Source organism: Notamacropus eugenii, chromosome 1 (genome assembly GCF_028372415.1).
Source record: "Notamacropus eugenii isolate mMacEug1 chromosome 1, mMacEug1.pri_v2, whole genome shotgun sequence".
Classification (NCBI taxonomy): Eukaryota; Metazoa; Chordata; class Mammalia; order Diprotodontia; family Macropodidae; genus Notamacropus; species Notamacropus eugenii.
In genome coordinates this window covers 536,957,067-536,979,953 of record NC_092872.1, presented here as the reverse complement: position 1 = coordinate 536,979,953, position 22,887 = coordinate 536,957,067, and the positions used below count along the sequence as shown (strand labels likewise).

Here is a 22,887-nt window from a genome sequence, read left to right as displayed (position 1 = left end):
GAACAGTCAAAAGCAATGAAACCATGCTTAATTCCTGTCAAGGAAAGGAAAGTTATTCTGGGAGTTGCAAAATTTCAAAGCAAATGGAAAAATGCCAAAAATAGAGTATAATTACAAGCACTTATACAGTAGGAATCATCTGTAATCAGTACATGTGGTCCCAATGGAATATCTAATTAAAAGCTACAGATAAGTAGTATGTTACCATGGGTCTGGCTTTGTAGTCAGAGAACCCAGGTTCAAAACTCACCTCTGATATTATTTGTGTGCCCATCAATAATTCACTTAGCCTCCTTGGGTATCAATTTCCTTACTATAAAATGAAGGACTGGACTAAGATAACCTTAGGAGTCCTTTCCAGTTCTATATTTATTATCCTAAGTGTATGATGATCTTTGAATCAATAAGCACTTATTAAATACCTGCTACAAGTCAGCTATTATGCAAATTGCTGGAAATTTTTTTTAACGAAATAGTCTTTTCTGTAGGAGAGCTTGCATTTAATTCACTAATGATCATTTCAATATTCTGGTTTGCAAGGTTAAGAAGGGAATACAGACTTTGCTCAGTCCCTTTTCCCTTATGAAGGGGACAAGAAGTAAATTCAGATTGAACAGGAAGTAGCAAAACTTCCCTAACTATATTACTTGTTCCAGGGCATAACAGCAACACAATAAAAGGTGGAGATTTTCCGTCAATATAGAGGGATTTTCCAGTTTTCCAATATTCCAATGGATAATAGGGCCCAACACACTGTGTTCAAATATAATCTTCTACAACTTTCTACAAGTGACTAGGGACATGATATTTCCCTATCTTTCCACAAGAAGTGTGGATAAGACAAAATATTGTTAGAATAGCTGTACACAAGTCCAGGACTACTCATTCTCATTGGCTCCCAGACAAGTTAAAGACAAAATAATATTTTCATATTTCCAGTCTGCTTTATTTCTGTGTATTTCTTCTACAAATTATTTTTACATCTTTACTTATCTGTTTTTCTCATTCTTAGCAGTCTCCCCCAGAAGCCTGGCACTTGCCTGATGTGTTAATTTTAGCTGAAATCACCTAATTAGAGTTTTAAAGATAATTAGTAGGCTAGCTAACTTTCAGGAAGAAATACTAGTGACACTTCCAATAGACCAGCAGGATGGATCCATTTATAAAGACAAAGAAAATAAAAACAACAGGATGGCAAAAACCCATGGAGGGGCAGATTGCATTTTATAGGGAAAGATACAATTTCATTTAGCTGTGGTCTTTATGCCCTGCAAATGTGCTCAGCACTTCCAGGTCCCATGGGTCTCAGCATCAATATTTACATGCTAAAATACTTTACTGCCTCATAAAACAAGAGGCAACCAAGTATTTTTACTCTCAGGGAAAAAAAAATAAGATGTTACACCAGGTAGTTTCCTGAGGCTCTATTTCTCTCCTTCCTCACACTTTTATGCATTAATAGTCAGACAAGTTTAATCCTCAAGAAACAAGGAGCAGGAAGCCTTTTCTTTCTTTCCTCAGGATGACTATTATCCATCCACTATTCTTTAGTTAAATCACTCACCTCTAACCAGTATTTCCTTGGGAGAAACTTAATAGAAACTTAGTGTCTAGGAAAATTCAAGGGTCTGAATACTAAGCTTGAAAATTCCCAAATCCTTTGTCTTAGGGAAGTTCTAAGTAGATTCAATATAAGAAACCACATTCAAAGTTGATGCTTTTGGAGGAAACAGAATCTAGTGATCTTACCCTGAGGGTATCCCAGGTCTCATTAAAATTAGATTTCATAAATGAAAATCTCATTTGGATTTTAGACATGATTCTTCAGGACTCCTTGAGAGAGAAGATACTTGTTTCATGAAGAATTCACTGGTTGAAAAATCTGTCTCACTAGACTCTACTTCCAATTGTACTGACAGCTCAGTTTTCTAACTATTGGAAGGCCCATTAGCAACGTGTCTGATCTGAGTGGGAAAAGAGAAAAGTGAATGAAAAGAAAGCTAAAGCCAGGGTCCATCCCTCCCACCTTTCTCCTATTGGCCCATCAATTTATGAAAATATTATTAAAGTTACCTTTGGATAGTAGAGTGACCGATTTCTATTTTGATTATAGGCAAAGGAACCATATCAGAGTTTTGTTTGGTGCTCCAAGTTTCTTGTTGCTGTGTAATCTAGAATAATCAAAAGAATATGTAGCACTCTCTTTGGGATTTTTTTAAACTAGTTTTTTTATCACTTCTACTATGTGCCAGGAGCTATGCTAAATACTTTACAAATATCTCATTTGATTCTTACAACAACCTCAGAAGGTATGTGCTATTATTATGGACAGCAGAATTATATCATATCATATCATATTATATTATATTTGTCCAAGGAGTGGAAAGACCTGACCTGACTTAAAGGCGAAACCATCATTAGGTTAATTGAAACTTCTGGACAAATTAAGTCAGTGAGCCAGAAGATTCCTATTACTATCTCAAAGGATTTTTATCAGGTTCTTTCCACCACTTCTAGAACCCTGAACTCCCTCTTTTAATTTTTGACCATTATCACATTTAAACAAAAGTTCTTTTTGCTATTACATAGTAATAGCAAATTGCCTCAGTGTTTGCATAATTTGAACCCAGACCCTCTATTGGTTATATCATCTCAGTTGAGGTTTCCAAGAATTTGCAACCTCTCAGACACGAGATAGTGTCCAAGGCTGTAAATATGTATTGTCAAGGCAATAGTCACAGCTATGAATATGCTGGTGTAGTTTTCAATCACAAAGTATAGCAAAGTATGACAGGCTCTCCATATAGAAGGTAGAAGAAAAACATTTATTCAGATACCAGAAAGTCAAATCTTCAAACCAGAAAGTCAAATCCATCATAGTAGCCAAGAATTCAATACACATTAGCACTACAGGGGACAAAGCCACTCCCAAGCCTTCTCAACCCCCCTACTGGGGCCTCTCTCTCCCTCTGCTCCAACTACTGTCACTCACTTCCTCCCAGTTCTACTGGACCCTTCCTGTTCCACCCATTCAGCAAGCTCCTTCCACCACATGTGACTTAGTCTTCCATGTAAGCAGGTCACATGGAACTACTAATGAATGGGAAAGATCTTCCCATTTAAATTACCGTTACAAAATATCTATCTCAGGAGTAGAATCTGGCAACCTAGGCTCAGGAAATTAAACATAAATGAATGAGGAAGCAAAGGTCAAAACTGAGGTTCACCTAGATGAGCACACACTCTAGCCATGTATAAGTGGCTGCCATAGTTGCTAGGGTAGAGAGATATCACTCCTCCTTCTCATAAGAAGTACAACAGAGGAACTCAAACCTTTCTCACACAGTTGGTAGATGAGAAAAGAGAGCTCCAAAAAAAAAAAAAAAGACCATGAACAATGAGGCTAGGTAAAAGATTTATCTATTAGAGATGCTAATCCCAGTAGGTAGCAGTTTTAGGATACCACAATAAGGGAATAAACATTACAGCTCTATAGTACCAGAAGCATGAGTTACCTTGGCAATACATGTGTGTGCCCTACTGTCAATTATACTGTATGTGTAAGAAAAGTCATTCTATCAATGACAGATAGATAGATAGATAGATAGATAGATAGATAGATAGATAGATAGACAGACAGACCGACAGATAGATAGATAAAAAGATTTATATGAGGCCCTGATGGAACAGACCTGGGATGATTCTTAACAGTTCTGGAGAGAGAGATTCTGCTCTTTATGAAAAAGTAAAGCTGTACCATTACCAAAAATTGCAACTGAATCTGAAGGAAGTAAATAAACCCATTAAGTGCCTACTGTGTGCTAAGCTCCTTAAATATATTATCTCATTTGATTCTCTTCACAATCCTAGGAAATAGGGGTTATTATTATTCCCAGGAATACTAAGGAAGACAAAAGTTAAGTGACCGGCCCAGAATCATGCAGCTATTAAGTAATGAAGCTAGATTTGAACTCAGTTCTATCCTGACTTTAGGCCTGGCACTCTTTACACTGCACTGACTTGCCATCTCAAAAACTGGAGTGATAAAGTCTGATCTAAAGTTGCACAGGTAGTAACAGAGCCAGTATCTGAACATGTTTATTCCAACTCCAAATTTATAGCTCTTTCCATTGCCCTACTCTGGCTTCACAAAGTTCCTATTACTTTAAGAATAAGTTAATGCTCATATTCAATAGCTATATCTGAATATCAGGACAAAATTAACCTAACCAAAACTGGACATGATCTTCAAAATTCCTGATGTTATTTGGGGAAGATTGATCTATTGCCATGAGGTAATGTTTTGTAATGCATAAATAGCTTAGTTCAGTCAGAATAATCTGGGTTCAAGTCTTTCCCTGATATACACTGATTTTCATACCACAGTCCTTGTGCAGAATAAATATATCATATTATAGCAGAACTCTGATATAAGCCTCACTACATCCTCAGATTAGGTCACATGGCCTTTGAAGAAAAGGGAAAAATATAAAATGTCAGCACCTAATGATTTATCCATTCAAGTGTAACTGTTAGAGACTCTGTAAAGGTCCCTTTTTATGCAACAATCCCTGGACAGTTTCATTGCAATTATGCATTTCATGTAAACATTTGTCTTTTCAAAATATTATAGCAAAAATCCATCAGTCAAGAAGCATTTATTAAGGGCCTACTTAGGGACCAAGCGTTGTACTAAGCACTAGGGATAAGAAGAAAGGCAAAGGACAGTCTGCTCTGAAGGAGGTCACAGTCTAATGAGGGAAACAACACATGAACACCTATAGACAAATAAACTATATACAGGAAAAGTAGCGATAATTTTGAAGAAAAGATGCTAAGATTAAAGAGGACAGGAAAAGCTTCTTGCGGGAAGTGAGACAATCTGTTAGTTAAAAGAAGCCAGGAAAGCCAGGAGGTAGAGATGAGGAAGATGAGAGTTCCAGGCATGGGAGACATCAAGTAAAGTTGCATGGAGTAAAGAGATAGTCTTGTTTGAGGAACAGCAAAGAGGTCATTGTCACCATATAGCAGAGTGTTTAAAGGGGAATAAAAGATAAGACTAGAAGTAAAGAAAGAAGTCAGGTAATGGAAGGATTTGAAAAGCCAAACAGAGGGTTTATATTGGATCCTGGAGTCAATAGGGAGCCATTGGGGTTTATTGAATTGGAGGATGATATGGTCAGATATGAGTTTTAGCAAGATCAATTTGACAGCTACAGAGTGTGACAGAGTGGAGGATGGATTAGAGTGGGGAAATACTTGAGGCAGGGGGATCAGAAGTCTATTGCAGTAGTCTAAGCAGGAGGTAATGAAGGCCAGTACCAGAGTGGTAAAATATCAAAAGAGAGAATGGGGTACATACAAGAGATATTACCAATGTAGAGACAATGGGAATTGGCAATTTATTGGACATGGGTACAGGAAAGAGAGAGAGAGAGATGGAGAAAGAGTAGTTGGGGATGACAGCAAGCCTGGGTAACTGGGAAGTTAATAGTATTTTCAACAGCAATAAGGAAGTTGGAAAGGAGGAACAGGTTTGGGGTAGGGGAAAGAAAATGAGATCATTTGTAGAAATGTAGAGTTTTTGATATCTACAGGATATCTGGTTTTAGAATTCAGTATGCAGTTAGAGACGCAAAACTGGAGGTTAGGAGAAAGATTAGAAATGAACAAATAGACCTGAGAATCATCTACATTGAGATGATAATTGAATCTGTTGGAACTTATGAAATCACCAAGTAAAATAGTATGAGGGAGAAAAGAAAAAGGCCCAAAACAGAGCATTGGGACACCCCATGGTTAGCAGTTGTGACATGGATAAAGATCCAATAAAGGATACTGAGAAGGGATAGTGCAGTAGGTAGAAGAATGAGGAAGGTATAATGTCTTGAAAACCTCAGGAGGAGGGAATGTAAGAGAAGAGAGTCATCAAAGGCTGCAAACCAGTCAAGAAGGATAAAGAAAGGTCAAGTCAGGCAATAGCATTTAAAAGCCTATTCAAAGCTAAATGCTGAAGATACCAAAAAAAAAAAAAAAATGCAAAAGATAGTCCCTACCCTTGAGGAGCTCACAGTCTAATGGGGGAAAAACATTAGATAAGAGATCATTGAAATTATAAAGGAATGTAGTTTTGGTTGAATAATGAGGTTAGATATTAGAATATAAAGGATTAAGAAGAAAAAAGGAAGTGGAATCATCAATCATAAATGGTTTCACAAGGAGTTTAATCACAAAAGGAAGAATATATATATGTATGTGTGTGTGTATATATATACATATATATACACACAGTATCTAAACAGGTTGGACATATCACATGAGGGTTCTTGAGAATGAGGGGAAGAGGGGCACGTTTGTATCAAATAGGGAAGTAGCAGAGAGGGAAAAACTGAAAATTAGTGAAAGATGAGATATGATAGAGGGAACAATCTGCTGGGGAAGGTAGGATGTAATGAGATCATTTTACATGTAAAGAGGTTACCTTTGAAAGGAGAAAGACCACACCTTCACATGAAATGGGAATAGAAGACATAGTAGAAGAAGGCAACTGAGTGACGTGAGAAAAAGAACAGGGGAGAAAAGAGAACTCTCCATGAAAGGCCTCAATTTTTTCAGTGAAATATGAGGCAAGGTTCTCAGCTGACAAGGTGGGTGCAGGAAGAGGAACTATGAGAGATTTGATGAAGGATGAAAAGATTTGGAAGCAACCCTATGATGAAGATGATAGTAAATTGATTAGGGAGGTACAAAAGAATTGCCTTCTTGCAGTGAGGGTCCAGTTGAGAATATGTAACGCATTTTTTTTACTATAACCAGACATCATGGTTTCATAGTTTTCTCCAACTTCATTAAGCAGCACATGCATAGGAGTAAAGGCAGAGGATGGTGAGAGTAATCTAAGGTTGGGTTCAAAAAGGTAAAAGGGCAAGGGACCTGAGAGACAAGAATAGTGTAGGGTTGAATTGGTTCACAAAGGGGTCAAGATGGACAAAGGGAAGAGTAAAGGTCTGGAAAATAACCAGAGTTGCCAAGGGATTAGAGGTCATAATGAAGATGAAAAACAGGTATTAGAGTTGCAAGACAGAGAAAGAGAAGAGGAATTACAATAGATTATGATCAGTTAAGTGTCTGATTACATTTTAGAGTTCATGAACATGGATATGGAACTCTTGTAGGTGACAGTAAGATCAAAGGCATGAAAATCTCTATAACTGTGACCGAGTGGAGGAATGAGTCATGAAAAATGACTGAGTTGAGTAATTAAGAAATTAGGGTGCTTGAAGTATTGCTAAAATATATACAGAAATTTCCTAGTATGAAGGCAGAAGTTGGAAAAGAAAGACAATGTTCCAGGCATGAAACTCAACGTGAAGGAGAGTGTCCTAGAAGTCAGTAGAAAACAGCCACCAAAACTTGATTCAGCAATAAATAATAGATGAATGAATCTCAATATATATTGATATAGGGAGGGCCTGGAAGTGGCAGTGGAAAACAAAGACTTTCATTTTAGTAATAAATTTGCATTTTAGTAATTTTAGAATGTATCAATTAAGCAAACAAGGAATCAATATGCATTTGTTGAACAACTATTATGTGTCAGATACCAGGCTAGATACTGGAGATATAAAGACAAGTGAGAAACAATCCTTGTGGTCAAAGTGTTTACCTTCTGAAAAGTATATACAAAATAGTAACAAGGAGGGAGTAGAGCGAATTAGCAATTGCGGGGATTGGGGAAGTCCTCATGTAAAAAGATGGTGGTGCTTGTGCTGAGTCTGGAGGAAACCAGAGGTTCTAAGCAGCAAAAATGAGAAGGGAATACATTAAAGTGATGGGGGACAGTCAAAGTAAAACCACAGAAACCAGGGGTGGAGAGTCATGCAGAAAAGTACGTTGAGGTCAGGTTGTAAAGATCTTTAAATATCAAAAAGGGGAGTTAATATTTTATCCCAGAGGTAATAGAGGGCCATTAGATTTTATTGAGCAGGGTAGCGACATGATCAGACCTATGCTTTAGGAAATTCACTTTGTCAGATGTATATAATTCATATTGGAATGGGGAGAAATTTGATGCAAGGAGGCCAATTAAGTAATTACTATAATAGTCTAGATTAAAAGGTGATGAGAGACTCCACTGTGATTCAAGTAGAGAAAAGCATATGAGAGATGAAGTGGAAATAAAAACTGTAAGATTTAATAACTGGGTATGTGGTGGAGGGGGTAAGAATTCAAATAAGATAGCAAGGACACTAAAAACCTAGGTGACTGGAATAATCATAAAGCCCTCCTTAGAAATAAGAAAATTCAGATGAGCTGGTATGAGGTAGGGGCAGAAGTGAGGTACATATGAAATGAGTTCTGTTTTGGAGATGTTGAGTTTGAGATGCCTGTGGGACATCTAGTTCAAAATATCTATTATTAATATGAGACTCAAGCTCAGGAGAGAATTGGAGCTATATATATATATATATATATATATATATATATATATATATATATATATATATATATATATATATATATATATATATATATATCCAGCTGGATATATAGATCTGGAAATTATCTGCATAGAGATGAGCCACTGTGTTAAAACTGAATTCTACCATTATTGATTGAACCACTAATTAGGTAAATGATCTGAAACAAGATAGCAGAACTCTCTGTGCCTCACGGTTATCAGTCTTTAAAATGGGAGGCCTCCGGTTTTATTATCACAGTTCAATTGCAAGGCTCCATTCTGGGCATTGTGGCTTTAGTAACAAAAATGGAATAGATTCTTACATTCTGCTTGATTATATTAAGTTTGTGGGATTTAGAGCTAGAAGGGACCTAAGAGATAATCTAGTGTATTTCCTTCATTTTGCTGATGATGACAATGAAGCCAAAAAAAATTTAAAGAATTTGCCCAAGGGTACAGAGTAAAAAAGAAAAAAAATGGGAAGGAACTAATTGGAATCCAGATCTTCTAGTTTGTAATCCAATAGACTTTCAACTATGCCATGTTAAAGTGGTTGTGATAATATTACTTATTCTACTTGCTCAAGGTAGAATACATTTGAAAAGTTGAATTGTTTTACAGATCCTTCTTATTTTAAATACAACAGAATTAAACATACAATAAAATCATTTTTATAACTTATAAGGTAAAGAAGGTACATATCCCATAGAACCTACAAACAGAAATGTTATATTTTAGGAAGATGACTCTGGTAGTGGTAGGCAAGCAAGAAAAGACACAAGAAGCAGAAAGGTCCCCAACATATGCCATTTATACCATGGGACAGTGGAATGAACTGTGGCTTTTGAATCAAAGGAACTAGATTAAAATCCCATGTCTGCTATACTTTTTGCGTCCATAGGTACATCATCTGTTTTGGCACTCAGTTTCTGCGTCTTTAAAATGAGATCAGCCTCTAAAATCTAAAATCTTCTCTATTTTTCAGTCCATGATCCTATGCAGTAATTTAGACATGGAATGACGAGGGTCCTTTCTGCAGCCTAAAATGAACAGGATAAAAAGTCTTTTCTCTATTATTGCTTTAGCTGGATAATCAATTATTACAATGGCAAACCAATTCCCTGATGTAAACAGCCAAATATCTTACTCTTGCTTGGAGACTCCAGAAGAAAGAAAAGGCCTGTCTTTCTATTTCTGGGGCTAGTGAGAGCACCTCAGTATGGACTCCTCAGCCTAAGGAGGGGTAAAAGAGTACTATACTTACCATCGTTTATTTGGTCTCCCCCATTTCACACTAGTGTATTCTCCTTGCAGCCGTGTGGAAAATATGATAACAGCTTTCCTTATGGTGTTTTGGTCCTCTGTTTGCAGCCTGCAACCAAGCAGTGCAGAGGGATTTTAAAAAGTTAATTAAACCTCAAAGAAAGTTCAAGCTCAATGTGGTGTGTTTGAGTTTCAGGTGAAGGTTTGGGTCAATTCACTGCTGAATCATCTTCTGGTTATAAATAATAGTTAAATGGGAACAAAATAAAACAAGCTGAAAAGGCTTTTCTAGGTCCTCCATAGCAAAGCAAATCTTAAGGGACTTCAAACCATTCCTTAAGATTCATCAGGCTTCTGCCAGGCCATAAATCACAGGAAGCGAAAGAGGTAAGGAATATCAATGGAGAGGAAGCCAGGGCACAGAGGAAAGGTAAGCAGATGGAAAAAGGAACTCAGTTATCAGGGGGCCTAGAAATGGGCTGCACATCTTCAACAAAGCAACCTGGAAAAACATCCAAGATCCCAGCCTACTAGGTCAGGTTTCCTCCTGTGATGTGGCAGCCATCATTATCACTTCCTGACTCCAGCTGAAAAAGTTCAATGAATACATTCCACACTATTTTACAAATATCTTATTTGCCTTTTGGGGGAGAGGAGGGATTCCCATTAATGCAAAAAAAAAAAAATGTAAGAATGGAAAATTACAAAATAAAACTTTCAATGTGGTACTAGCTAAGAAATAAAGTAGTGGATCAGTGCAATAGATTAGGTACAATACACAGTGGTATACTACAGAGGTAAATTACCATAGTAATATAGTGTTTGATAAACATAAAGATCCAGGCTTTTGAGATGAGAATTCACTATTTGACAAAAATTGTTAGCAAAACTGGAAAACTATTTGGCAGAAACTTAGGTATAGATCAACATCTCACACTGTCATATGCCAAGATAATGTGAAAATGGGTACATGATTTAGATATAAAGAGTGATATCATAATCAAATTAGGGCATCATGGAATATTTTACCTGCTGGATCAGGTAAAATTTATGACCAAATAATAGGTAGTATTGTGGGATATAAAGTGAGTCATTTTAATTATATTAAATTTAAAAGTTTTTTCACAAACAAAACCAATATAGTCAAGATGAGAAGTAAAGGAGGAAACAGGGACAAAATTTTGAGCAAGGTTTTCTAAGAAGGGCCTCATTTTTCAATAAAGAATTGAGTCAAATGTATAAGAATATGAGTCATTCCCTAATGAATAAATGATCAAAGGATATAAGCAGGCAGTGTTCAGAAGAAATCAAAGCTATCTATAGTCGTATGAAAAAGTGTTCTAAATCACTATTGATCAGAGATTAAAACAACTTTGAAGTACTACTCCATAACTATCAGATTGGCTAATATAACAGAAAAGGAAAATGACAAATGTTGGAGAAGATATGGGAAAACTGGGACACTAATGTACCATTTTTGTAGTTGTGAACTGAGCCGAACATTCTGGAGAACAATTTGGAACTATGCCCAAAGTCCTATAAAACTGTGCATACTCTTTGACTCAGTAATATAAGTACTACATCTGTTTCCCAAAGAGATCAAAAAAAAAAAAAAAAGGAAAAAGACATATATGCACAAAAGTATTAATAGCAGTTCTTTTTTGTGGTGGCTAAGAATTGGAAATTGAGGGGATATCCATCAATTGGAGAATGACAGAACAAAGTTGTGGTATACGGTTGTGATGGAATATTGTTGAGCTGTAAGAAAGGATAAGGAGGACAGTTTCAGAAAAATCTAGGAAAACTCATATGAAGTGATATAAAGTAAAGAGAATGGAACCAGAAAAACATTAAGCAAAGTAAGAACAATATTGTACAATAATCAACTGTGAAAGACGTAGCTATTCTCAGCAATGCAATAATATAAAAAAAAATTCTTAAGGATTTATGATGAAAAATGTTGTCCCCCTCCAGAGAAAGAACTTATGGAGTCTGACTACACACATCAAAGCATCCTTTTTTTCATTTTCTTTACTTTTCTTGTTTTATTTTGATTTTGGTCTGCATTTTCTTTCATGACATAGATGATATTGAAATATATTTTGCATGACTGCATATGTATAATCTATAGCAAGTGGCTTGCTTTCTCAAGAAGGAGAAGGGCAGAGACAGAGAAAATGTGGAACTAAAACTTTAAAAACAAATGTTAAAAATATTTTTACATGTAATGGAGAAAAAATATTTTTTTTTTAAATGTAAAAGGACACTTGACCAAATGGAAAGAATAGTACTTGTTCCCCCTCAGGCTCAGGATGTTCCTTGCACCCATGAAAAGTGGGTGATCCAATTCATAGTTTCGCAGAAACTCTGATTTGGAAGGGATCTTGGAGGTCATCTAGTTCAATCTTCAGTAGAAGATAAATCTTCTCTTTAATGGGGGTGAGGGTGGGGCAGAAATTAAGCCAGGCACTATGCTAACCACTTTTTCTTTTTACACATATTTTCTCATTTTATCCCCACAACAACTCTGGGAGGTAGGTGCTGTGATTATTCCCATCTTACAACTGAGGAAGCTGAGGTGAAAAGAGATGAAGTGACAAGTCGCACAGCTACTGTTTGAGGCTGGTCTTCCTGAATCAGGCCTACTGTTAACTCCCTCAGCAATGGCGTTCAGATCTGCTTTAAGATTTGTTGTTATGAGAACCACGTCTCCTCCTATAGAAGTCATAAGGAAACAATGGTTTTATCTATGGACGCTCTGATGGTTAGGAAGTTTTTCCTTCTATCACACTGATATCAAATTCACTTTTACCCATTCTGGCCAAGCAAAATAAGACTGAATTTTGTCAGAATCCTCACACCAATACCACCCCTCTCTTTCTACTATTAGGAGAAACCCTGTTTTCCAGAGCGAAGTTCCAACAAGCAAACTGTGCCCTGAGCTTGGCACAATGACAATCCTTTGTGCTCACCCTCCGCGTGAACTCTGCCACAGCAGAGTCCCAGAATTGTTTTTGCACCAGCCTCAGGTGGTCCCTGAGCTTGAATAAGCACCTGCAGGAACCATGTTCCTGTCATGAAGCCCTGCTATGATGGAACTGGTCTCATTGTTGCTGGTACTGCTCATTGTCATAGCTAAAATATGCATCCATATACACGTATGTAGCCCCTACTGTATGTATCAAAGCTTGGCCTCACTAAAGTGGATCTCCTCCTCTAGGATTCCCTGGCACACATGTCAGGCTTCCCCCCTCCAACAGAATAAGGAAAGCTCTTTGCTAATAACCACTGTTAGCTCTCTGGTTTTATTTATTTATTTATTCATTTGTTTATTGGTATGTTTATTTATTTATTTAGACTTAGCTGTGGTAGTATTAACCTGTGTGACTCTTTGGTGTTATTTTAGTTTTCAGAGATAACTGTGGTTGTGATAACCTATATGAGCCCTTTGGTATCTTCAGAGTTAATGGCAGTTGCATAACCCCTGTAACTCTTGGTCAATTGTTTTCAGAGCTGACAGTTTCATTTCCTCCCCACTACCTTTCTTATGATTTGGGGTCAAATTTCTGGAAATTACCTAGAAATAATGTGACAAACTTTGGGGGTGCAGGAGACTGGATATCTACCTGCATTTGATGTTGAGGCCTTTCCAAGCTAGGCAAGGTTAATTTTGACCTTTTGTGGTTCCATACATTCCATAAATATGGTGAGGGTCACAAATTTTAGACATTTACAGCCTGAATCAAGATTCAAGTGTTCTGTCATTGACATCACAATTATGACACAAATATTAAGGCAACGCCACACATATAATAGGTATTTAATTAATGTTTGTTAAATGACATGGTGTGACATAATATGAAATGAGCAAAGATATGCTAATGAGATCACAGGAAATAGTTCAACAAATTACGTAATAATTTCAACAGAATTCTACTCATTCTGAAAAGAGCAGGGCAAGAGAGGGAGACATTGATGGACTTGTGCTGTGTCAGAGGTAGGATTCACTTTTTATCTGTAATGCTTTTGTCTTTGGGAAATGCCCAAGGGCAAATTTATACTGAAGATTGTCTACAGAGTTTAATAGTGAAGAATAGCAAGCTCTTTTTTATCCCCTGGGAGAAGTTTACACTGACTGCTCTATCAGTGCTGTTCAGCTTTTCAGCACACTGGATAGATCACATAGAAGCCTTTGTCTCAAACGCTGCATTATTTGCAGTAACAAAGGTAGCAATATAACTGCTGACATTTTTATGGAGCACCTTTCTTTTGTAGAATTCTGGGAACTTTGCATATCTTATCTGTTAAGAAGTTATCTTGTGGTAGATAAAGGACTTGACTTCTACTAATGGAAGTTAGCAACCTCCTGTTTCTTTGCTGTATATTCTCTTACTCCATTTCTCCAGATTTGTGTGTTTTATAGCTTCTAATCTCCTAAGGATGATAATGAGCTTTTTAGTAATGTTTCACACACTCCATTAGATCAAGTGCTCCAACAATAAAATCAGACCAGATAACTATGTATAGCACTTTATCCTCTCCTCAGTAACTGACCCACAGTCAATCCAGGTTGCTAATACAGGTCATCCCAGTCTGGTGCTATGTTGTCTTGCATATCAAAACTACTGGGATGCACTGGTGATGAAGGGATCAGCATGGAGACCATGAAACCAAATTTACTTTACTTCTTCTTGCCTCAGTATGATATAGGTGATAGAAGAGAAGTCAGTAAATCCTGGGTTCAAGCTCTAACACTATCACACATTGACTGTGTGACCCTGGACATATCACTTGACCTCTCAGTGTCCTAAGCAACTCTTTTAGACTATAAATTATGTAGAAGGTGTCATTCTACACTGGCAAAGGGATTTTGAGTAAATCCCTCTACCAAGGTAATCACAAGTCCAGTTTAAAAAAAATTAATAAAACCCTACAAGAAGAGGGTTTAGTGATATGTGATGAATCAAAATAAAGATGTTCTGGAGATTCTGATATCCTTTGGTAGAAATTTAAAAAAATAGCTACCTCAATGCTAAGCTAAAACAGCAGTCTAAGATAGAATACTTCTGTTGGCATTCTGACAGTCATGATATAAAAGAAGGTTCTTCTTATCTTTGTAATCAAATCATAATAATCTACATTTATAGATCACTTTGAGACTTGCAAAATGTTTTAGAGCTGTTATCTCATTTAAATGTCAAAACAACCCCGCCTATGACATATTATTATTACTATTTTATAGATGAGAATATTGAGGCCCAAACAGGTTATATAACTTGTGGTCCTACAGTTTGTAAGTACTATGGGGAGGATATTCAATTCAGGTCTCCTTGTCTCCAAATCCATCAATCTATTTTCACTATGTCCTGCTGCTTCATTATCATATAATAAGTAACATAAAAACTAAAAACTTAAATTTTTAAAATATCTTCTTTCATACTCATGACTGTTGTTATGAACTGAGCTTATCTTTGAATTTGTATTTTTAACAGGGATTACTAGTTTTCAAGAGGATGAGATTAGAACTGAGATGTGGGGATAGGAGAAGGACTACACATAAGGAGCAGACCTGGGTAAATGAGTGGTAGAAGGAAAGGGTAAGAGCCTACCTATCTGTCCAACTCATACCCATATTCCACCCATGGAACCTCCTGATGCCAGAGATGGTAGTAATGAATAAGTAATAGTCAAGAAGTGAAATGACTAACCCAAGTCTCCTGGATAGAAGAAATGATTAAGACCAAGAAAGAAAGACAACCTAGAACAAACCCAGACCTTGCCTTCCACTGGCACAGTGAGTTAGGAGAGGGTCATCCCTTTGTCAATCCTCCAACCCTAATTCAATTCTTTCTTCTTTTAGGAGAGTCTCAGCTTCAGGATAGTACTTTAAGGATGGAGAAATATCTAAACCCTGGGGAAGATAGGGCTCACTGGAGAAAGGAGACTTGTTTTAATTGATTTAAAGCTAGGATGTGAGTTTTCTGTAACATATATTCTGTGGGGTAGAATAAATATTCCTACAACAATAAGAATAAAGTCTGTATGCATTAAGCCTATTGCTAGCTTGATTGCTTACATGGGAGCTATCTTTTCTTCAGAGATTTGGATGTAACTTTCGCTGTTCCCAAATGTGATGGGACCAGAAATTTCCTGACAACTTCTTTCCTCCCACCCACAAAATAGGGAGGCTTTGCCTAAAGAAAGATAGAGCTGCTGCCAGGATCCAAATGACCTACAGGATTAGACTGTCTTCCCAGATTCAGCTTCCTTCCCCATCAACCCCTACTTCACTAGCCATGGGGTAGGCCTATGACATAAATGTACCTGGGATTTGATTGTCCCCAGCTTTTCTGAAATACTTTCTAAGATAAAAAACACCAATCATTTGGAACTGCTGTTTGGACTTATGAATATCTGAGGCCTATGTGAGTAAACTTACCCAGCTCTGCTAATTAGATGTGTTTCTACATGGAGAACAAGGGAAGTTTATCCAGAGAAGTTAAATGCTGTTGTATCTTTACTGCATATCCTTGATGTGTTGGGGCAAAATAAACATTTTTGTGTTAAATGTTAAATGATCTGTGCATTCCTCCTTTCAGCTCAACATTGAGTCTAAACAAAAAAAGTGTTAGCATTACAGTGGTACCTCTGACACTAAGGGAGACCCTAGGTTCCAGGGTTTGGAGAGGAAATCAATCTCCCAATATTGAATTATTGATTAATAGACTGGAATGATGATAAAACTATTGAGTCTGCTCCATAACAAGTCAGAGTGTAACTACGAGGCTACAATTGGAATCAATAAAGATTTAAGTGCCTCCTATGTACCAAGCACTGCGTTAAGTACTGAGGATGCAAAGAAAAGTCATATGATAGTCTGTACCCTCAAGGAGTTCACAGTCTAATGAAGGAAGACGATATATAAAAAATAAGGTGAAAGAGTGAGGTAGAAGGGTACTCAGCAAAAGGCATGATGAACCAACTAGGGAAATGAGGTGAATACCATGAACACCTTTATTTAATGGTGGAAGATCTGGGAGGAGCTCTCCAATACCAACCCTAAGTCCTTTCAAATAATAAAGAGGGAGAGGCCCTAGTGGCAGGAAGTACCAAGGAGGGGTGAGTTTTAGAGTTAATTTCATCATGAAGAATGATAAGTTTCTAAAGATCATGAAGTGCAGGAGAGCAGTCAAGGCTTCAAATAGGTTTCAGTAAAATAATTAAGCACTCAAGCCTACTCAGCATGGGTCACATCTCAATAGTTTTATCATCATTCCAGTCCATTAATCACAGTTTTTTTTAATTGTGTTTCATTTTCTGAGAGTATGCTACTCACAGGTTTCTTCCAACATGCAGCTTCCAATACGCAATTCATTTTGTCTTTAACAGTTACAATTATTGTGATCAACATGAGAAAAATTCCCACTCAATATAAAAATGTAAATTTCCCCTTTCTCTTCCTCCTCTATTTTTTTAATATCTCAGGGTAGCAATGGACTAGGAAACTGAGTAAGAACCTTGGTACCACCTGTGAAATTCATGAAAATCATGATCTGGGGAAATGGAGAGAGAAGGATACTGAAAAAGGAAGCAAGATACTTTGGCAAGTGTATCTCACATTTCTATGGAGGAAGAAAGGTAATTTTTATTTTTGGTAATACCATATTTCCATTATCTACAATGTGCTCACCATAGAACTCAAATGATATGTTATGTTGAACAGATCTATGAAGAGATTGTCTTAGAAATAGGCAGAGTTGAGGAATCAGTGGGCACAGGGGACATATCTGGGAACTGAGTTATACAAGTTGAAAAAGGCAGAATCTCTCTTGGGCAGTTGAAAATGGCACATTAATAGCAATTGTAACTATTTTTTCTTCACCCTCACACAGACACCTGCGAGCATTATGTGTTTTATGTGCAACATTAGACCATTAAATATGATTCCATCAAAGTAAAGAAACTTCCTCAGTCACTTCATTCCAAGAATCTAGGGGAAAGGGATGAGGGGATAAGTGATTTTAACCATAATCAAAGAAGTAACACACACACACACACACACATACGCACACACACATACGCACACACACACACATACACACACACACACACACACACACACATATGCAGGAACTATGGAATGGGGAGCCATATTTTTTGTGAAATGATGCAACTGAACAATGCATAAGGAGAACAGTTTTCCCAAAGAAAATGAACAGATGTTGACTTGGGAATGAATACTCATCAATCTGTGTTCCCTGTTGTCACCAAGCCAAGTGTGGCTAGCCCATTCAACTGAGAGAGGAAATTATATTCACCAATCAACTTTAGAGGGCTGGGAGACCTAGAGGAAAACTAGTCTTTCCAGAAAGACTGTATTGCCATAATAAGGAAATTAGAATAGTTGATCTATAGAGCATGAAGGGAGCAGATGCTAAATATGACCATGATGAAGGAATCACCTTCTCTTCCACCCCTCCCCACCATCAGAAATTGCCAATAGACAGTTTATAAATGCATAACTACCTTGTGTTTTTAGGCTAATGCTTTTACTATAGCCCTTCAACACGGCAGAGCTAATTGCATTGGTAAGGAACATCAAATAAGAACTCTTTGGATCAGAAAAGGATCTGAGTCAATTGGAGGTTTTAAAGTGTGTCTGTGCTTAGTTGGCTTCCCCTATTCCTGTGGAAAGTTTCATGCAGTGGCCTATATTATAAGTTGATGAATATCTAAAGGTACAGCACACACCAAAGGGTAGCTAGTTGAGTCAGGCTAGAGTGCTGAGCCTGGACTCAGGAAGACTTGAGTTCAAATTTAGCCTCAGACACTTATTTGCTATGTAACCCTAGGTAAGTCATTTAGCCCTGTTTGCCTCATTTTTCTCATCTGTAAAGTGAACTGGTAAAAGAAATGACAAACTACTCCAGTATCTTTGCCAAAAAAACCTCAAATGATGTCATGATAAGATAGACATGACCAACAAATGACTGAACCATAACAACACCAAAGGATTGGGCAATAATAATTTCATCCCACAGAGTCAGTGACAACACCTCCAGAGCTCTCCTCTAGTCTTTCCATTGTGTTGAGAGGTTATGTGATCCTAATAGTCTGGGAAATTGCAGAAAATATGTTATAAAATATGACTTCATCTGTAAAATAGGGATAATAAATAACCTTTGCTTCTCAGGAATTTTGTAAGGATCAAATGTGTTAACTCACAGAAAATCATTTCACAAACCTTAAAGTGCACTTAAGTACTTGTGGCTGATGTTATCGCTCAGTTTCTTCATCTGTTTAAAAAAAGGATAAGAATAACAGCACCTATGTCATAGGGCTGCTGCAAAGGTCAAACAAGATGATGTATAGAGAGCATGGGAACTGATAAAGGCTTCTCTGATCAACCCCTCACTATAAATGGGAAGCAACTGTCAAATGTTAAAACACTATATGAATGTAGGTTATTATTATTATTATTTTAAGCAAACCTTACTAGACATACCAGTCTGAAATCCCCCTGTTATTTACATGGTTCATTCATATACCCACTAGGCTGAACTCAATTCAGAGACACATACACGCACACACACATACACACATACTCACTATGGACATTATCCTTGTGGTATAAGGGACCCCTCATAGCCCCCTCCCACCTCATCTTCCTAGGTTCATTTTGTAACCTCATTTGCCTGCCCGTTAGAATGACAATTAATAGTGTCATCAAGTTCGGTAACATTTTACTATGTTTTCCAAAACAAGAATGGAAAATTCCCATGATAACAGTACAGAGTTTTCTGGGGTTAGTGAACCACACCTGACCCATTTTACACAATACTCTCAGGAAAGTGAGGAGTTTGAGAGGGGAGGGAAATCATAGTTGTAACAATATTATATGGGGGAAAGAGCACTGAATTTCAGTTAGAAAACCCATGTTACAATCTCAGCTCTGTTATTTGCTTCCTACGTGACCTTAGACTTGCTCTACACTGGTCTGGACCTGTATCTTCGTCTACAAAATGAGGGATTGAATGAGTCGACCTTTAAGGTCTTTCCCAGCTCTAAAGCCCAATAGTTCTCTGAGCAATCATGGGACCATAACCCCAGAGCCAGGAGGGATCTCAGAAACAACCTAGTCCAAACATTTCATTTGGCAGCTGAGGAAATTGAGGACAAGGAATTTTAAGTATCTTCCCCAGACTCACATATGTAGTATCAGTTAGGATTCATTTGGGATTGAACCTGGCATGGTGGCACAGCCCTGTGATCCCTGTTACAGAGGAGACAGAGGCTGGTGGATCACTTGAGCTCAGTAGCTCTGAGCAGCCGTGAGCTAAGTCCTGTACAAATATAGTGAGCCACTATGATGGGATGTGGGAGGTGGGAGATTGGGCTGTCGATAGAGAGAAAACCATCCTAGGTCAGAAATAGGGCAGGTAAAAATGCCTATGGTGATCAGTAATGGGACTGGTTCTATTACCGACTGTTGTACACCTAGTCTGAGGGAGCTAGGGAGATCCAGTCTCAAAAAGATAAATAGTTAAGATTGGAAGCTAGTTTGTCTTACACCAGAGCCCATGATCTCGCCACTATTCCACTGTACCACATTGTTTCACAAGCCTGGAAAAAAAGGAACTGTGATACTCCTTATACTTCAATTCTTTGTCTTTGCCCAGACATGCTAAAAAAATCCCATTCGTCCTGTACTACCATACACATCAGTCTGCTAACCCCTCCTCGTTGAGGAATCTGCTCACTCAGGTTTTTCAACACAAAAAAAACTTGGAAAATCAGGATTATTTTTTTACCTCAACAAAAGGATGTCTTGGCAGATGGTTCATATTAATTATGCACATTTATTTCTCCCCAAAAAGAGAGGACATAGATGTATTGAGCATACAGTGTTAAAATATACATGAATGATCGTAGTGTTATTCTAGCTCAAAAATAAATACCTTACACAATAAGTTATTTGCATTGAGAATTTGGCTCCACCAACACAAGATGATCCCACAAATACAAAGGAAACATATACATGCAGAAGAGCTTGAGGGGGATTATACATTGTAAGAGGCCTGCTAGAGTTTGGGCAGTGAGGCCTGAGAGCAAGAAGTTCCCAAGGCTCCACTATGGAAAATCAGCTGTGGAATGTGAAAGCTTCCCAGCCTCAGAATTCCTTGAAAAGCTGCCTCTCCAGAAAAAGAAAAGCCCTGTCCCCACTGTCCTGTATCATAACCAGCTCACTTCTCCCAACCAATATGTCATTTCTCCCATTAGCCTGTGGCTATAGCTCAACAAAAGTGAAACTTATGAGGTCACCACAAGGTATCCGTTGTGAATACTTGCCTACCTGGCCAGCTCCACAACCTTTCAAATGTATTTTTTCATGTCATATTTTGAAGTTGAAGATCATTCAAAAAGTACAATTTCCTTTATTTTTCTGTGATGGGCAGGTATATGCCAGTAGATGTTTAACAACACTTTCTGGGGGCTGGGGAGAAGGGAAGTCTACTTGACACACTTTTAAGTCTAATTTGTATTGATAACATTTCCTTATGCCTAGACAATCAACAAAACAACAAATTAAGCCCTGATTTATGGCCCTTGCTGATTTCCATGTTGTAAATGTTCATATTAACATCAGCTCCTGAGAGATGGTCTAAGCTAGCTCCAGAATACTCCTAGTGATGGACATCACAAAGAAAAGCGAAACTTCTAGAATCAGAGCATATATAAGAAGTTCATTTATAAATCTGGAACTAGAAGAGACTTCAGAAGTTATCTAACCAAAACTCTTCTTTAACAGATGAGAAAATTGTGCCCCAGATTTAAGTGACTTAAATATGGCAATGTGAGTAGTAATTAGGATTTGAACCCAGACCTCCCAACTCCGGATCCAGCCAGTGTGTTTAGCTATACCATACTAACCCTATACCATATCATAATGGAAGCACCTGATCCTTTTTAAATTCTTATGTTCCTAGTGATGCTTATTCCTATCCTTGCTTTTTTTTTCCCTTCATGAGTCTCTATCTTGGTCCTGAAGTTGTGAAGGTCGTAGATAATGAGCTAAAGACATGTGGCTTGTGCTTCTCCACCCTTCATGCTTCCATCAATAAACTCTTTAACCAACAAGATTGGTTAGGTGCCAGAGAGAGAAGTAGGGATTATCCATTAAAAAAGATGAGAATTTTTTTAATACTCCCATTTTTCACAAAAAGTTATTCTACCAGTCCATTTGTGCTGCCCCTGAATAAATGCTTACCTGAAGCTTTATCTTGGCTTCAGTTTTCACTCCATTAAACTGCTGGAATGCAACAAGACATTAACCTCACTTCGTGGTCCCACTGGAAGATGCTTAGCTAGCATAACAAGCAGCCAGCTGATACTGAGCAGGCATCCTCCCACTTGCCCAAGTTGGTCATTTATTCAGTTACCTCAGGAGCATTAGGCATGATCTGTCCAGTGTAAATGTTTGACTACCTAGCTGACTCTACAACCTTTCAGATCTTTTGTACCATATTTTGAAGGTTTGCCAGTATTTGAAGAATAAAGTTTTCTTTTATCTCTGATGTGCATCATAGGGAACAATAACAATTCTAGAATCAAAGCATAACCAGGAATTTTATTGATGACCCAAGGCAAGAGAGACCTGGGCTTGCTCTTTTGCAGAAATATGAGATCTGCTGCTCTGTCGGCAGTAAAATCTTGTTTGTCAGCAGCAATGGTGAGGAGATAGGACACAAAGGGCACATAAAAGCATATATGTGAGCTAACAAGATACCATGTTTAGGGAGTCACTTGGGGGAACTTAAATGCATCTCTCATCTTTGTCAGCCCAAATCATAAAATATCTTTTGGACCCTGGATCTCAAAGAGCAAGTCCCCCTTTTTTCATGACTTAATAATATGAGGTCAAAGAAAAACTAATGGTTCAAAGAAAGGGCAAAGAAAATATGAGCACCAGCAACTCAGAGAATCATAGAATACTGTAGCCAGAAAGATCTTGGGCAAATGATCCCACCTTCTCATTCCTTCCAGGCCCAAAGTGGCTAGGCAATTTGCCTGACAAAATAATAATAACAAGCATTTATATAATACTTCAAGATTTGCTAAGCACTCTATAAATATTATCTCATTTTATCCTCATAACAACCCAG

At 37.5% G+C, this 22,887-nt stretch overlaps 1 long non-coding RNA gene across 2 annotated transcripts; it reads right to left on the bottom strand.

The window, feature by feature from the left end:
- Nucleotides 1-1,646: 1,646 nt before the first annotated feature.
- LOC140527343 (uncharacterized) lies at nt 1,647-22,226 on the bottom strand. Of its 2 annotated transcripts, none has more exons than XR_011974773.1 (4): nt 21,993-22,226; nt 9,726-9,833; nt 2,074-2,171; nt 1,647-1,964 (listed from the first exon to the last, which is right to left on the bottom strand). It is a non-coding gene; the product is annotated as an uncharacterized lncRNA (long non-coding RNA). The 2 variants fall into 2 exon arrangements; XR_011974771.1 differs by lacking the exon at nt 21,993-22,226 and adding an exon at nt 21,078-21,347.
- Between the last annotated feature and the right edge of the window lie 661 nt (nt 22,227-22,887).